Source organism: Protopterus annectens, chromosome 6.part1, assembly GCF_019279795.1.
Source record: "Protopterus annectens isolate FY-2018-M chromosome 6.part1, PAN1.0, whole genome shotgun sequence".
NCBI lineage: Eukaryota > Metazoa > Chordata > Ceratodontiformes > Protopteridae > Protopterus > Protopterus annectens.
Window position 1 is genome coordinate 298,099,489 of NC_056738.1, and position 15,919 is coordinate 298,115,407.

At 37.5% G+C, this 15,919-nt stretch overlaps 1 protein-coding gene across 6 annotated transcripts in view; it reads left to right on the forward strand.

Annotated features, from left to right (window-relative positions):
* Window positions 1-15,919, forward strand: part of VWC2L (von Willebrand factor C domain containing 2 like) — an 819,803-nt gene that overhangs the window by 97,652 nt on the left and 706,232 nt on the right. The window contains exon 4 of one of the 6 annotated variants that reach the window (XR_006365375.1): window positions 4,933-5,003. The exons of 4 other annotated variants lie outside the window; for them this stretch is intronic. The gene's annotated coding sequence lies outside the window, so the exon portion shown is untranslated. The remainder of the gene's footprint in view (window positions 1-4,932; window positions 5,004-15,919) is intronic. One more of the 6 variants, XR_006365376.1, reaches the window with a different exon arrangement.

The following is a 15,919-nucleotide window of genomic DNA, read 5'->3' on the forward strand; positions in this document are numbered from 1 at the left end:
TATTTCCCATCCACTCATCAAGATTTTTCTTGAAGAGTGCTAATGAATAACTTTGCTTGACATAGATGGGTAGCCTGTTCCAGAGTATGGGAAGTCTTTGGGACAGGAATCTATCCCTCCAGCATGTCCTGTTTATTGTGGTGACAAGGTTTAGGTCCTTAGAGCGTGTAGCTCAGAGGGATTGGGATTTCTTTAGGTGCAGCATGTCCAACAGCTCTGGGTTTGACATAGCTTTATATGTTAGGCAGAGATCACCTCAGAGTAGGCGATATACTACGGAATAAAGCCGGAATTTTTTGAGGCACTCAGTGTAGGGTATTTGTTTGAGGCCAGTAATCCTTTTCGTGAGGTACTGCTGTGGCCTTTCCAGCTGCTGCAGATGTCTTGTGAGGTACATTCCAAAAGGGGTGTTGTACCCTATAATGGGTCTAATGAGTGTCGAGTAGAGGGGAACAATGACCTCTTTTTTCCTGGATGAGAACCATTTTATGATAAGGTGTGCGGTGTGCCATGTAGAAGGACTTACTGACTACTGTGGCGATGTGACTATCAAAGGAGAGACTACTATCCACCTGGGTCCCAAGGTCTCATCACACATTCGGTGTCAAGTAGATTGCTGCCTATGTAGTAGTTCATGGGTACAGAGTTTTTACCAAAAGGGATGACACTGCATGTTTTTCGCATTGAGCTTGAGGCCATGGCTCTGACACCAGGCATCTGTCTCAGCGAGGCCCTTCTGTAGGATGTCCACATCATTTAGGGACTTGACTATGGCTCCTAGTTTGCAGTCATCTGCGAACTTCATTCACCAGAGGCTTTCTGTGTTAGCCTGTACTTCAGAGAAGTAGATACCAAACAGGAGAGGTCCCAGGACGGAACCCTGTGGTACTCCACTTGTCACTGCTTTGAGGTCAGATTTGGTGTGTGCAACTTTTACAGTGTGGGTTCTGTCAGTGAGCCAGTTGGCAACCCATCTTGTGGCGCAGGGATTTATACCTAGTTTAGTGAGTTTAGCTATAATTCCAGAATGGGGGATGGTGTCGAAAGCCTTGGCGAGGTCAAGATAGGCTGTGTGAACCACCTTACCCTCATCTACGGCTTTGGTGACTGCCTCAAAGAAGTTGATGACAGTGCAATAAAAAGTCAAAGAGGAAGGCATTGGTCTACAATCCACAGGTTGATGGAATAGTGAAGAGGATTCAACATGATAAGGAAAATTGCTGACACAGGTAATAAAACTGGAACCAGTTGTTCAACCTTCTTACTTTTTGCAGTCTGACAGGTGCCACAAGCTTCAGGTGGGTTTACCCCATTTGAATTTATTTATGGCAGTACGCCAGAAAACTGTCTCACATTTCTAAAGAAACACAGGGAGAAGAAAAGATATTATGAAAAACTGTGATAGATCACTACATTTATTTTCAGGATAGGTAACGATTATGTCCATAATAAAGGAACACTTGCAGAAAATCAAGGAGATAAAACAGCAAGTTTGCAACAAAAATGCCTGACTTGAGGAATTTAACTCAGGAAATTGGGTATTAGCTCCCTCCTTAGAGAACCAATGTTTTGACATACTGACAAGGACCATTTGAGATGATTAAACCAAGAAATACGGTGAACTATTAGGTTAAACAGCCGGGAAATAGAAAGACAAAGTAAATCCAACACATTGATATAATGAAGCCATAAAAATAAGTGAAAAATCAGTAGTAAGCTTACAAGCTGAAGTTCACAGTGGAGAGCTAGAAAATCTCTCCCTTCAGTGCAGTTAGAGAATACAAATAACCTTACGCAGGGAAATTTCTCAGTCTCATATAAATATATGTATATATCTATATCTATATCTATATCTATATCTATATCTGTATGTAATCAACATTCCTTTAAATGTCTTAATGCTAGAATGCCACTACACAAAAATAAATAAACACTTTAAATCTAAACTTGTTAAAGAAAGAATCACAGTTTCTTTTTGTAACTCACAGAAAAACTGAACCTGTCAAGCAATAAAGCAAAAAAACCCTATCAAGAATAAAAATAAAGTCAGTGTGTATGTGTGCGGGGGGCATAACTTTACTGTTTTTCTAATGTATGAATCAGGTGTTACATTACTATAGGATACCAGCTGCACTGGAATAAGCATATGACTCATTTAGTTTTTAACCTTATTGAACCTCATCATCCATTCATGGGTATTAATTGACATATGTGTTTCATTATGACCAAACTCTCCATGTGTGATGTGTCTGTGCTAATAGGTTTCAAAGCACTCTTGGTTTTTGCACTGAGAACAACAACCCTATACTTATATGGTGGAGCAAATACAGAGTTAACTGCTTCAAATGCAGCAATGGTAGTTTACAGGAAATAGTTTTATTGCTTAGTTTTGTTTTTCATCATGGGGCTACGTATATCTGTGTGCTTGTGTATAGGTTCATAGGTTCATAGGTTCATACTACGCTATCTGACCTAGGGCATTTATAAGCCTAGCCAGAGTGTGTTTGGCTTTTGCCACCCATTTTAAATGAATTTTGCTATGCCCTTTTTCAAGGTTAGTATAGTGTGCCTCTGTCTAACAGTGACATAGAAGTGATACCCGGGGTAACCATCTACTCATCAAGATTCCTCTTGAAGAGAGTCAATGAGGGACTCTGTCTAACGTGGACTGGGATTTTATTCCAGAGTGAAGGGAGCCTCTTTGTTATGAATCTGTCCCTCCAGCATGACCTATTTATTTCAGTGCAGAGGTTCAAGTCTCTCGAGCACGTAGCTCAATGGGATTTGGATTTTCTGAGGTGCAGCATGTCCATTAATTCCTGGTTGGACATGGCTTCATATGTCAGGCACAGATCTCCTCTGAGCAGGCGGTATGCCACTGAGTAGAGCTGGAGTTTCTTTAACCGGGCAGCATATGGCATCTGTTTGAGCCCTTTGATCCTCTTGGTGAGGTACTTTTGGGGTCTTTCCAGTTGCTGCAGGTGTCTGGTAAGGTACATCCCAAAAGGGGCATTGTACTCAATTATGGGTCTGATGAGGGATGAGTAAAGAGGCACGATGACCTCCCCTGATCTAGATGTGAATCCCTTCATGATTAGGTGGGCTATATAAAATGTTTTTCTAACCACTTTGGCCACGTGGTTGTCAATTGAGAGATTGCTATCAACTTGGGTCCCCAGGTCCCTAATTACTTCTTCTGTACTTAATGGATTGCCACCTATGTGGTAATTTGTGGCCACTTTGTTTTTGCCAAAGGGGATGACTATACACGCTTTGGTGTTTAGCTGGAGGCCATGGCTCTGGCACCAGTTGTCTGTTTCTATGAGGCCCTTTTGTAGGATGCTTTTGTCGGCTGGAAAGTCGATTATGGCACCCAGTTTGCAATCATATGCGAACTTGGTCAGCCACAGTCCTTCCATGTTAGCCTGTACCTCCGAGAAATATATACTGAACAAGAGAGGTCCCAGGACTTAGTCTTGTGGGATGCCACTTGTAACTGGTTTGGAGTCTGACATGGCTCCAGCAATTCTAACCATGTGGGTTCTGTCCTTGAGCCAGTTTGCAACCCATCTAGTGACATAGGGGTTTGTATTTAAGCTGGTAAGCTTATCTGTAATGCCCGAGTGGGGTATTATATCGAAGGCTTTTGCAAGGTCCAGGTAAGCTGTGTGAACAGTATGCAGATGTTGGCCCCAAAATGTGGAGACCATCTTGTGCTATGGTTTACATATGTTGTCAATCTATGGGAACATACTTGTGGTTTGTCTTGTACTGTTATCATAACACAGAAAATGGTGCATTCTGGTATCAGCACATAATAGATTGTATACATATCTGTAACCACACCTGTCAACTGTCCTGATTTTCACAGAATGCCCAGATTTTTCCCTCATTTTTTTTTGGTTTGTTGTCATTTACTGACAAATGATTGATGGTTGAAGTCACTAAATAATGATACACATTTGAGTTTCAAACTTTATATTATTCAGAAAAAGTATAGTAACCTTTTTTTCTAACAACTTTCTAAGCTTATTTGAGCAGTATTTAAAATAGTTATAGTAGAAGTTGGACTATTCAAATTCCATTAAAATTATTTATAATATATATATATATATATATATATATATATATATATACATATATATATATATATACATACACACATAAGATTTGGAGCTCTTTTATGTCTTAATGGAACTTTGGCCATATTGTAACTAATTTTGATCAGCCACAAAATAGCATGTGGAATGTTTTCCACGTTACAGGACAATAAAAACATTCAGGAGAAACTAAAACACCCAGTTACAGTAATTTGCAATGAGTTTAGCAAATATTATGAAGCATCATGTACTGTTTAGTACAAATTTTAGAAGATGGAATATGTTTATATGCACCACCCCAAGCCACATTTAAATCTGCCAATAGGTGCTCAGTCCAAAAATTAGGAATATGGATCTGTAAGATTCTACCTTCAGGTACTAATACGAACAGAAGAGATTCAGTCCTTCATTCTCAGGTTAAACAGCAAATATATGACTGTTTGTAGAGTTTGTCTTATTAGAGATAACTAGCTCCAGTATCAGCACTGCTACAAGTATCCTGGTTTTTGAAACAGTTTGCATATTTGCATTTTTGATTGATTTTCTGGTTCATAGCATGCCATTCATCAATGAGTATTTGTTTTTTTAAAGTTCTGTCAATTATTAATCTAACAGGTCTAAGAGCTTAATGTGCATTTTATGTTTAATTTTAAGAAGCTACACTAGAAAAGCATGTCTTGCTATGGTTATCATATTACAAATGATTATATTATGCTGTAATTTCATGATACAATATTTGTGTCATATTGCTTGTTTGCCATTTGTACATATTTTGTAAGTTGTTGCATTGAAAAAAAACAACAAAATGTGTGAGAAACCTACTGTTTGTCAGCAGCCAATTGATCACCGCTCAAAACATCACTTGAAGGTCGCCAGCGTTTAGACTCGGAGAAGAGCGAGAAGGTGAGTGTTACATTTTTATCACTTTCTCCCTCTTCTCCAAGTCTGTGTAATTTTGGAGTTGCTAAATTTATTCATTAGGGGTATAGGGGGCTTAATTCCTGACTGGGAGGTGGGTCGGGGTATTGTCACTTGAAAAAAATTGGTTTTGTGTTTTGTGAGTGACCTTCCAGGGTTTAAGACATTCTAGCATAAAATAATTACACATTGATTAAATGAGATGTGATTTTTCATAGGAAGCCCAAATATGTCCACCAAAAAGAAAATTAATCACAGGATATATGTTCACACTGCTAACAGGAAGCCATTGCACAGGCTTTCAAGGTATTTAGACATGAATGTAAATTTAATTAATAACAATCTCAGACATCAAAGTCCTTTTTTATATTTAAAACATTGTCTTGACCAAACATCATTATGCTAAATTATTAGTGAAGCGCTACAGAAACTGATAGCATACTTAACAAATGATTTAACGTTCACTACCTCACTATAATAATTTTTTCTTTCTTAAATAAGTAAGTTCTGAGTTCGCAATGTCATTAAGGTTGAATAGTTGCAGTCTATTTCAGATTCTAGGCTAACGTGTATACAACTTTTGTAGTGTTTTCCAGGCTGATGAGTGCCAAGTGTGCTGATAAGGAATAATGCAGTGCTTTGAAATTATTTTTAAGGTTATTTTTCTTGCTAAAGAACCATGGTGTCTCATTGTAGATGTTTCAAAAACTAGTGTGCATGCAAACAAACTTAGCCCTTGTTCACTTTCTCTTGACAGTAGAAATATTGTATACTTTTTCAAGAGCTACAAATGGTCTCCCCATATAGCATGTTAAAAACAGACTTTATGTAACCCTGCAGAGTGAATACTTTGTAATAACCCTCATGAGTCCTATTCTGAGCATGCACTGAAAACCTTTACTTTGCTGGTGATGTTACCTTTAAGTCTTTTTTTTTTTTACCAAACATGCTTTACACACTTTTTCAGACATCTTGTTCTACTTCACTACTCCCCCTATTTTGTGGCGCTAATTCCTGATGGCCATCACCATCTTCCTAACCCATTAGTGTCTCTACTAATGCAGACCGTACCAGAGTTAATAACCAGTATAATAATATTTCCCATTATTGTTCCTGATGGTAAAGACTTCTTTCTCCAGAGAATGTGGTTTATTCTCCATTGGTATGCTGTTGTTTGGGGACAGCAGTAATTTTTACTGAGGTTGTCAAAGGAATGGGTGCTGAAAGGTTGAAAAGAGATGAGGCATAGTGTACATGGAACAAAGTTACTGCCCCTATTTCCTGATTATCCCTCATGCAGCAGACAGCGTGTACATCATGGCATCCTCAGTATGTCTTCTTGAGTCTCTGTATGTGAATGCGAACTATAAAAATCTATATAAAATCCTTTTTTCAAAGGTTAGGCCCCCCCTGCACTCCCTGATAAGGGGGCAAGTCCCCCCCACACCCTCCAAAATTATATCAGCTCCATAGTTGCATCATAGTGAGGAAAAGGGGAACCCCCTAAAAAGTTTACTGCCAGCTCACACAATATAATACATTGTGGTGAAACTCACAACATTAAATTTCCTACCTTCATGAACTCAGAGAATGTAACAGTGCAAATGCGTAGCTAAGCCTTTATTTCTTTTCTGCCTCTAATATATCACTTCTTCAGCTGCACTTACCTACTGTTATGAGTTACAAGCAGAGCAACTATGATACAGTCCTTCCCCACAGAAAGGAGCATTTCCAACGGGCCCAGTCTTAATTCCTAAGCCACCAAGCTGTCCTTTCACTATGTCTGTGCTCACCAACAGGCCATACTCAATGGCAATGTAGCCAGGAACACCTCTTTGCCTGCCACTGACAGCATTGCTTGAATTTTAAACAAATGGAAGAGATGGATCCAGTTTTATCTAGGGTTTTCAAAATATGGTGAGTATTTCAATAAAACTACCTTTTAGGGCCAAATTAGCCCTATTTGCGGTGTTTAACTTTGTGTACAGCATAGCATTGGTTTAGTTTTTATAAAAATGAACACAGACTTAATTAGCAAAACATCTCTCTACCTTTGATAAGCCTTGTACAAGATTATGTTTAATATTTGCACACCTATTTCATTGCAGGAATGGATGATCCCATACAAATCTTTGAAACACTTCTAAATGGAATTGAATGAGACTGATGAAAGTGTAATTTAAATTACAATTTTAAGACAGCAATTCAGGCACTGTGCTTTATTTTTGTAACATCAGCATTATACTGCAATATTTTAACAGCAGCCAGAGTATTGCATTTGCATTCAGACAGTGGTGAACACTGGTATACTGTCCATGCAGAAGGCCACAATGGCTTGCCAAGTTGAAGGCTTTAGAATCTCTATGAATGCAGTCCAAGTGAGGTGAGCTATCATCCATATCTCTTAAATGCTGTTCGTGGGGAGCAAAATACAAATTGTGGTGCTTTTCCCTTTATAAAGCACATTATAAAAAGTGTGACATTTCTCTGATATATATCTTTTGACAGTGAAGTTATCAGTAAGAGTGGGTAATGTAACTCAATCATATGGTCAGGGGCCTTCCTTAGAAAGTACTATTTCTAAACACTCCTCAAGCAGCAAGGGAAGAACTTGAGAAAATTAAATTTTACTCACCTGAGGGTCATTTTAACTTGTGCGACATGCCCTTATAGACTCAGCTCAGTGTCCATTCAAGCCAGGTTTTCTTTAGTAAGGCACTGATCTTAGGCATTGTCTCATTTATTTTAGAATAAAATGACTGAAAATGCAAAATGAATCAAAGCTCAAAATGATTTCAGGTAAGTGGTTTTATTGGACTAGGACTTTTAATTACTTGCTTAGGAGTAAAATATGGCAAAGACAAGTCACTTTTGGTGATCTGGTGAGTTTTTGACTGTTAAGCAGAAATACTAATTTAGGGTTAGGTTTCTGTGTCTGAGCAATATTGTTGCTATCTTGCCAGAACAGTTTAAGGTTTTGATAGAAAACAACAGTTCTATTTTTATGGAAGATGACTTTGGCTTTATATACAATTTTCTTATTTTTATTTAAAATGGTAATGTTTGAAATCTTGTCATGGTATTTCTCATCGTGCACTTGGTTCTCTTGTCAAACGATTTTTTTTTTTTTTGATTTTTTTTTTTTTAGTCCTCTCTGTTTAAAAAAATAAGTGAGAAGGTCACTGGAAAAACAATCAGTAAAAAACAAATGAAAAATCCAGCAAAGCTAGAACCTTGACTGAGTGAGCACCCAAACTTCTTGTATCAGAGGCACATGGGATATATGCAAATGACCCTTATGAACATCAGGTGTTTCAGCTAATTGGTGATTCTGAATGCCCATGACTTCTTTAGTCATTTTAATGGACAATTACAGGCCAATAAAGCCAAACCCCACTAGCTGTGGATATTCATATTTCAGCCATGTTATGACCTTATCAGCACAGCACAAGCAGAGTGTTTGACTACGCATAAGAAACATAGGGCTGTTATACCCAGCTGATGCCCATTGTCATTAGTCACTGCAAAAATATCCCAAACAACAAACTAAAGCAATAAGTGAGAAGGTCACTAAAAAACCAATCAGTAAAAACAAAATGAAAACTCCAGCAAAGCTAGAACCTCCACTGAGTGACCTCCCAAACCTCTTGTATCAGAGGCACATGGGATATATGAAAATGACCCTTATGAACATCAGGTGTTTCAGCTAACTGGCGCTTCTGACAACAAGGCCGAAATATGCATATCCACAACTAGTGGGGCTTGGCTTTATTGGCCTGAAATTGTCCATTAAAATGACAAAACAAGTCATGGGCATTCAGAATCGCCAAGTAGCTGAAACACCTGATGTTCATAAGGATCATTTGCATATATCCCATGTACCTCTGATACAAGAGGTTTGGGAGGTCACTCAGTCGAGGTTCTAGCTTTGCTGGAATTTTCATTTGGTTTTTACTGATTGGTTTTTGAGTGACCTTCTCACTTATTGTTTTAGCTTGTTGTTTGGGATATTTTTGCAGTGACCCTAATGACAATGGACATCAGCTGGGTATAACAGCCCTGTGTTTCTTATGCTTAGTTGAACACTCTGCTTGTGCTGTGCTGACAAGGCCGAAATATGCATATCCACAGCTAGTGGGGTTTGGCTTTATTGGCCTGAAATTGTCCATTAAAATGGTAAAACAAGTCATGGGCATTCAGAAGTACCAATTAGTTAAAACACCTGATGTTCATAAGGGTCATTTGCATATATTCCATGTGTCTCTGATAGGTTTGGGAGGTCACTCAGTTGAGGTTCTAGCTTTGCTGGAGTTTTCATTTAGTCTTTTCTGTTTGGAAGAACTTTTTTAATACTTTAAAGGAAGACAGACATTAGAAAATAATGTAAAATTATATGATGATAAAGAGCTGCTCTGTTTAATACTACAGACTATGAGCACATTCATTTTAGTACATTTCCCGAGTACCACCTGTGTCCATTTGGGTTTTTAACTCTGTCATAGATTTTGTCCCACAGCCCAAGGATTTAATGTCTTATCGGTACATTAAACTGTGATCTTCTAAATTGTCCATAGGTGTTTGTGTGTGTGTAAGTGTGTGCACGTGCATGTGTGCGTGTGTGTGTGTGTGTGTGTGTGTGTGTGTGTGTGTGTGTGTGTGGTGTGTGTGTGTGTGTCTGTGTGTGTGTGTGTGTGTGTGTGTGTGTGTGTGTGTGTGTGTGTGTGTGTGTGTGTATATATGTGTCCTTGTGTCTATGTGTGTTTGGGTCCATATGTCTGTATATGTATTTCTGATTATGCACATATATGTGTGTGCATCCTGTAATGAATTTAACTTCCTTCCTAGGACTTGATCTCTGACTTACTCTTCTAACTTTCTGAAATAAGCTCTGTTTTTCCCCATGGATTGAATGAATGCCGCATTATGTTGCAGTTTGCTTGTCTGATGAAAAAAAAGCAGAGTCAGTTGTTATTTAATGAATAAATAGTGACTGTAATTTCTTGGATTTTTTTAACCAGTCAGCATGGCAGTTACTACATTTGATCGGTCTAAACCATGTCTCTAGATGATTGTTACCGCTGAACTGACACCCTAACCCCATGTGAAAAAATGAGAAAAGGGATTCTGGATGGATGGAGTAATGGTACTACAGTACAATATTATCTAAATATGGACTTTTCTAAATGTTTTTATGAACAGCAACTTTGTTTAACTGCAGCAGTTATAACATAAAACAAAAACAAGAAAACCAAAATTAACAACATGCATACTGAAGGGGCAATTCTCATAAATCTTTATCCAAAACATCTGAGCATGAAATTAAAACGTTCTCCTTTATTTGACAGCAATGAATACGAAATAACAAAGCTATGCTGTATCATAATGCAGAGCGCTATGCCCACATATTGTGGTAAATAACACTGCTTGCTGCCTGCCATGGCTAAACTATTCCCCATAAAAATTCCACAGTGAGTATTGTCCAGGGAATTGCCCGTATCTAAAAGGAACCCCGGAACCATTGGCACCAAAGGTCTTCAAGCCATCGACGAGAACACTTATCTGTAGCATCTGGACCACATTGGATTCCCAGGCCTGAGGAAAGAGCAGTCCCAATCAGTCTTTTTCTCTGTTTGAGCTATAATTATTGCAGCCTTCAAGCTGGAACCATATTGATGCACTGTAAGCCTGTATTATTATAGGTAAATGCAGCAACCATAGTTTAAAGGTAGAATCCCCTGACAAATTAGGATGCTGTAATGTGATAGAAAGCTGTGATTCACAGTTTAGTTGTACCATCATAATCTTTTGCAGCTTCCATATTCTACATTGTCATAACATCTGAGCACAGCAGCACAACCAAAATTTGTGTAAAGAGCATGAGGAGAGAGACAAAAAATCAATACAGACCAGGATAAGTTTCTGGATCTTTCTCATAAAATGCACATGTGACTAACTATCTAAATAAAACAAGAGAGCCTTTATATATTGTTTTTAATAGATCTGTTTAATTCCTCCAAACTGGCTTAACAAGGTTCCCTAGGTAGGTTATCAAGGAAGGTACTAAATACCTCAAGAGCAGCCTATAGAGATAGGAAGCTCAAATTTATCCCCGAGTCAGTAGTGCAGTTCCTTGCTCTGTTTTTCTCCTGCAAAGTAAAGGACCTCATGGGACATGCATCTTTCAAGGTTGAGCATGTTATCATATATAGAAGCCAAACAGTTTTAAAGGATGCTTCTACGAGGGGGCTTATTTACCACTCAACCTATGAACCAGCATCGGTATTTTTGTCCTTCCACCACTTCTGAAACATAATCTAACCACAGTATGCCTCTGTTTCCCTGGTCTAGCTCACATACAGGTTTACCATTCACTGTCAGGTGACAGCACCTGCACAAATAAATTAATGTAAAAATCTTTAGCCCATCAATGCTTCCTCTGTGAGAAAAGCAAGACGTTCCTATAAAGGAACAGCAGACCCCAATACCTTTGCTAGAGGGATCCACTTATATAAAACTTTCGAGGCTTTATGAGTCTAAGAAATCCCATGCCAAGGTCTCAGATGTTTCAGCAGATTCCTAAAATCCAACCTATAGACAATGTAGAAGATACGTCCATCACTGCTGTCTCTAACGTAGTCCACACTATAAGAGCGAAGTGTTTTCAACTAAGGAGATTCACAAAGATAAGTGCCATTGTATATTTTACCCCATCAGAAATCTCCAAACTTAAGGCCTTTTCAGAAAATTAGTATATTAAGTGTTTCAGAAGTGTTAATGAAACATACATCCAATATGAAAAGCTTATCTATTATTTGTGATGGATGCTGCAATGAACTAGTCTGGTCAGGATACTTTTAGAGTCCCAGTAAAATGTGAAATATCCCATAAGAGAGAAATTGGTTTTCGTGGAAATGGGGATTACTGAGATAATGTGTCATGTGTCCACAGCAACAGTGTGGGAGATATACAAGACCAAATAGTTTAATTTGCTAGTTGAGCACACCTTTAAACAAAAGCAGCCTTGTGTCATGATCTTTGTGGTCCGAAAGGTAATAACCATACCGATTTTTTTGAAAGCAGAGGTAGCACACTACCTTTTATTCTCCAGTGTGATATTGCTTCATCAGAGGAATGCTGTTGTTATAAGCTGTTGAATAGGGTTAGCTGAGATTCAGACTCCCCACCTTTGTTAGGTATGTATGGCTACAAGGGGCTCAAAGACAAACAGCTTTGCTCTAAATCCTGCATGAATTTAGAGAACAAATTTGGATTATTTTAGCTTGCATGATTTTGACTGAGGTGAGCTTTGATTCAAATTACTGTCACGAAGAAGCAATGCAGATTATTACCTGAATTCATAACATGATACTAAAGGAATGAGTACATAGATTTCCAAACATAATTTTATGCTGAATATTTCAAAGTCAGAAATAAATTACTAATAAAGATACAAACTGGTTGATTAATTTTTACAGATGCTATGTTCCACAGTTGAGCAGAAAAAGCCTTCATTTCAGTATATAGTCTCACTGTCAAGGTTACAGGTTGCAGGTAATCCTACTAACAGTCCTAAATACAACAAGTTGGCAAGAAAACCCCTCTTTGTTAATGAATAAAAACATCTTCTTACAACTACTAGATATATAAGGCCTATTTGCTTGTGTGTATTTATATGTATGCATATATGTATATATATATATATATATATATATATATATATATATATATATATATATATATGGTTTACTATCAAATTGTCAATCCCGTTTTGTGCGATGCGCATTGCCCAAACGCGGAACTGCGAATGTCACAACACCGACGCCCAGATGTGCGAATGGCAAAACCTTGCCCCCGTCCGACCCATGGTAGCATGGGTGTGGAGGTGTTGCGCGGCCGGTAATGTCGATCGTCGGAGTTTCGCGGTTTCGGTTCGCTATCGAAATGGTTTCGGCGTTTCGGTTCGCGCAAACACGTCGATGGGGTCGCCGTTCGCACAGAGTGCATTCGCACATTTAATAGTAAACCTATATATATATATATATATATATATATATATATATATATATATATATATATTATATATATATAATGTATATATACATATATACACACACACACATATGTGTGTGTGTGTGTGTGTGTGTGTGTGTGTGTGTGTGTGTGTGTAAATATTAAAGCACAGATCCTTGTGTTAAGGCAGAATAGCTTTCCAGCCATAGAGGGGGTAAGACATTTCCCCAATAAGGAAAAACAATAGACCACAGGGGAAAATGGTACTTGTGAGCAGCAAAGCCGCTGGCTTAGAATCCTAAAAAAAAAAAAAAAAAAAAAAAAAAAAAAAATCAGGAAAAAAGAACTATGCATTGTAGACAAGCTCAGTTGAGACTTCTGAGTAATCAAGCAATTATATCTTGTTTAGAAATCAAAACTTCTTTATTGAAAAACAAATAGATGAGCTCTTTCACCCTTAAATGAGCTTCATCAGATCTAAATCCAGTTTACATGACATGCAGTATTTATCTAACAATGACATCATTAATTAACTTGAGCAGGGGTTATAAATATATGTCACATCATCCAAGCTACAACAGGACAAGTCTTATCTTTTATACCTGTTCTGCATATCTACTCCTATTGGTAAATAATACTTTAGAGATTATGTGCTGTATTCCTATCCTATCTGGCTAGTGCCTTATTGATCAAACACTTTATAGAGGGCTTGTCCCTGGCTATGTATAAATATTAGTACATCATTGTATCTCTGATGTGATAAGTAGATGCTATCTGTTATGTTTAAATGGAACAACAAGTACTAAATATATGTAATAACCTGTCAAATTAAAATCCTAAAATATTATAGTGTAGTAATTATAACTGCAGCTAGTCAGGATAATCTGGCTGAACCTGTGAATGGGAGCACCTACCTTGTATCCTTTATGTCAGGGGCATACCGCCCTTTCCGTGACTGAATGAATTCAACTCTCTAGTGATGTATCAATTATAATGTGTTCACAGAGAAGAGAAAGGGCTCTGCATGTGATAGGTCTAAGATAAACTGCAGCATTTTAGTAAGTGTGTCTTGTACCAGTGCCTGCTGCAAAAACCCTTTGCAGAGATGTCTAGGTAGAGTGGAAAAATATGCAACTGTACAAACTGTCTAGTCTTTGGTAGTATATCTAATTTCTTGCTCATTAAGTATAAGCAAGATATTAATCCTATGATTGAAACAAGTAGAAATAAATTCATAGATTGTTAATGCAGTACAAACGTAGGTATAATATATAGACAGGTCCACTGCCAATAGTCTTACATACTAAAATAGTGTAGATGTTATAGGTTGTGAACTAACACAAGCTGAGTTTATGATGGGAGGGATATCACAAATGTGCACATTTTTGCTGAAAAGAGACTTAAATATGTGAAGCTAGGGCTAATTAATAGGAGTGGTAAATCTAATCAGGGCAGGAAGGTAGAATTGCCTCAGGCCACATAAACTGAGGATAGGGAGGTTTATTACATAAGATTAGAAATAGGTTATTATAGGGTAACTATGCTGATAGAAACTCAAAGGTACATCTTGGCCTTGAGAAACATCATCAGTTTACCGCTGTTATTGAAACTGGTGCAAATAAGAAAAAAGAAGAAAAAATGACTAAAGAGTCTAAAGCTTTACTACCAATAAGTAGACAAGGCTTCATCACATCAGTCTAGTATATTGCAATGGAAGTGCATTCATGTGGTTACCTCCTTTAAATAATAAATATGTGTACATGACAGACCAGAAAAAAAATCAACAGATTTAGAAACATTATACAATTAGTGTATCTAAACCCATATTAAAATCTTGTATGACTTAATGCAGGAAAGTTTTAAAACGTATGCTTACAAGTAATACTATTCCTGACAAATGCACAGGAATTTGAAATGAGAGAACTCTGTTTTAGAAGGCAGTGTTACTTATAAATTTAAAAATGCTTCCAAGCCCATGATGTTAACTCACCTAATTTTTTGTGGTCCTGTAGTAGTCAACCAATGTGAAAATAATTACTTATTTATTATTTATTGACATTTGATTACTGGGAAAGTCCGACTGTGTAGAAGCCACTTTCAGTGGAGGCCCAGGGAGAAAAGCAACACATTATTACAAAACGTTTTAAGAACAATAATTTTACAAGCTTCAAGAATAAAACAAAAACTACTGCAGTTTAAATAATTATAACAAATTAGACATAATATAAAAAATTGGTTAGCAATCAATATATGGTGTATGACAATCATTTAATATTTAGAGAAATTTTAGACAGTTTATAGAGAAATCAAAGGTAAGTTAGTCTAATACAACAAAGAACTGGAATATGAAGTGAGTTTAAAAGAGGCTTATGGTATATTTACAGAGAAAGTCAAGGAAGAGAATTAGATAGCAGTAACAAAGTATAAGTAAAAAATGGTACTTGTTCACATTGAGAGAGATAGTTTGTACTAGTTTTAAGCAGGAGCAGAGACAGATTTTAGCTAGGAAGTCTTTCAGAGTGATTTTGAAAGATGGGAGGGAGGTTATTGACCTGATGGATAGAAGTAAGATATTCCAGGCCTTAACGACCTTGTACAAGAACAGACAATGCCCAGCAGATTTGCTGAATTTTTGGTAACTGGATTGCAATGACTGGGAATATAGTTGTATAGAATGTTTTTTTTAGTGCTGGACAGGCAGATGGATGATGGATAATTTCATAGGTGGTAAGAACTTGTGCATATGGTAGTTGATGTGGCAGTTCTAACCAATTTAGGCTTTCCATTGCTATACAGTGGTGGGTTCTGAAAGGGGTATGCGCTGCAAATTTTGCAACTTTGTCATAGTAATGGTCGAGTTTTATTTTTTGTGAACCCTGGAGGTTTTAAGG